The sequence below is a fragment of the Gavialis gangeticus genome, unplaced genomic scaffold (assembly GCF_001723915.1).
Source record: "Gavialis gangeticus isolate Ggan-Ray unplaced genomic scaffold, GavGan_comp1, whole genome shotgun sequence".
NCBI classification, from domain to species: Eukaryota; Metazoa; Chordata; order Crocodylia; family Gavialidae; genus Gavialis; species Gavialis gangeticus.
Window position 1 is genome coordinate 22464717 of NW_017729033.1, and position 2276 is coordinate 22466992.

The window sequence follows — 2276 nt, forward strand, 5'->3', positions numbered from 1 at the left end:
CAATTAAAGGTGAGGATACACTAGGTGACGTGCAGGCAGCACCTGCACGGTCCGCGGGCCTTGGTGATTACCTGACAGTCAACACTGTTGAGCATCTTTGTGACCTCATTGTGAGCCCAAATGGGGTCACAACCCCAAGGCTGGAAACCACTGCTCTAGAGGTTGCATGTCTCAGATGGATGCTATTCTAGAAGGACAAGGCCTGGTGTTGAGTCTGGATCCTTGTTCCCAGCAGGATAGAAACTTACCTGCTGTATTTCTCTTCATCCTTTTTATCCAAGTAAATTCAGGGTACAATCGTTGAGTTCAAAAGAGGAGTTGGAGAGGGGACTGAGAAATGCCTAACTACTCAATTTGAATAATGCCTACCTCCATCTCCTTTTTTACCAAGACTTATGTTCATGTATATGCTTACATAGCCATATGATTAGTTGCCTGGACAGTGCATAACCTACTGAGTATGCACAAGATACGTGTACATGCTTATGTGTACACACTGCAGGAGTAACAACATTATAAACTGTGTATTAGAGGCTGCACACCACTTGCATGGCTAGAAAACTGCCATTAAGGGGTCCTTACAGATGTAAAAAACGACCAAAACAGCACTTTAAACTCAGGGTGTTCCAGTGCCAAGCCCCATGCAGGCCCAGAAGAATGTTGCTTCAACCCAGTTTGCCCGACATCTATAAAGATCTAGTGCTTTAGTGGGGCTTTTTGGTGCTTTTATCTAATAGCTGATTGAATCAACTTTAGCTAAAAGTGTCAAAAAGCCCCACTGATACACCAGATCTTTACAGATGTTGGGTGAGCTGGGTTGAAGTAACATGCTGCTTCTTCTGGTAAAGAGTGTGTTTTTTTTTTTTTTTTTTTTTTTTTTTAACATCTGCAATCAGCCAAGGTGCACAAAGATTAAATGAATTCCACCCCAAGAGACTAACCAAACAGCATGTTCTGCTTGACTTTGATTTTTCTTGGAGATAAGTTTTTTTCTTTACATTTTTATCAGTGCAATGACACCAAAACTAAAACTGCTTTTGAATGGCATTTCTTAGATGTAAAGAGTAATGAACAAGGTTTTGAGAAGTAAATTAATTTTCTCAGAACTTGAACTTCATTTGATGCACTGTGGGTCACTGAAACATTTTCATGTAACAGCCTCAAAACTTCTCCTCTCCACTTCGATCTCAGAGAATTTCCTGATGGAAAAATATATATTTCTTATTTCGTATATTTTGTTTCAAATTGCCAAGGAATGATGGTTCCTTTCATTAATACTACTGACCAAGAAGATATAAGGTTTTATTTTCAGTTCTGACAATAAAAATGGTAGAGGTTTTTTCTTTCTTTTTAAAAACTGATATTCTTACTGGATGATTGCAAAGTTTGAATACTTCATAATATGCCTGGAGTAATGTCACAGCAGACATAATATTAGCATATTGTATCTGAAAATATTTAAAGACCCTTATAGCCAAAATAAAAAAAATATACAGTTCCAAATGTTCAAATGGGATATCCAAAATTTGAGAGCAAGATATAGAATTTCAAAATCATATTTGCATAAAGCAGATTTCTGCATATCTACAGGTATGATTTGTGTGCACAACTAGCTCACTCGCATCCAGAAATGTTGCTATAATGGAGGTAATTTGAAAAATGTTGACCTGAGTCTGCTCCCACTGATGACAAAGCTTCCATTGTCTTTAGTGGAAACCAGATTGGGCACTTGTGCCTTCAGGTTGGGATTTCAAAAGCATTCACTGCCAAGTATTTCTGACGCTCTCTGGTTATCACTGAGTAAAATTAATATTAAAATGCTGAATTTTAACATATTTATATTTCAAAAGGTTGTTTTAAACAATGTTTTTCACAGAAGCACTGATTTACTAAAGTTGCAATCTATTGTTACTTATCTTTTTAACTAGTGTTTACTCAGCCTTTGCTACCAGAACTATATGAAGTTTTCAGCACAGGCAGTACATGGTATGCAGTACTGAGTTTTGAGCAAAATGAAAATATTTATCGTTTATCATTTATAGTATCATAGTACTTAGGGTCAGAAGGGACCTAAATAGATCACCAGGTCTGACCCCCTGCCCCGGGCAGGAATGGGTGCTGGGGTCATATCACTCCAGCCAAATATCTGTCCAGCCTCCTCTTGAAGACCCTCAGGTTAGGAGAGAGCACCACCTCACTTGGGAATCCATTCCAGAGCCTGGCAGCTCTGACTGCAATGTCTCCTGATGTCTAGCCTGAACCTTCTCTCTAACAAT

At 38.6% G+C, this 2276-nt stretch overlaps 1 protein-coding gene across 1 annotated transcript in view; it reads left to right on the plus strand.

Moving 5' to 3' along the window:
* Nucleotides 1-2276, plus strand: part of HGFAC (HGF activator) — a 120752-nt gene that overhangs the window by 117175 nt on the left and 1301 nt on the right. The window lies entirely within an intron of this gene.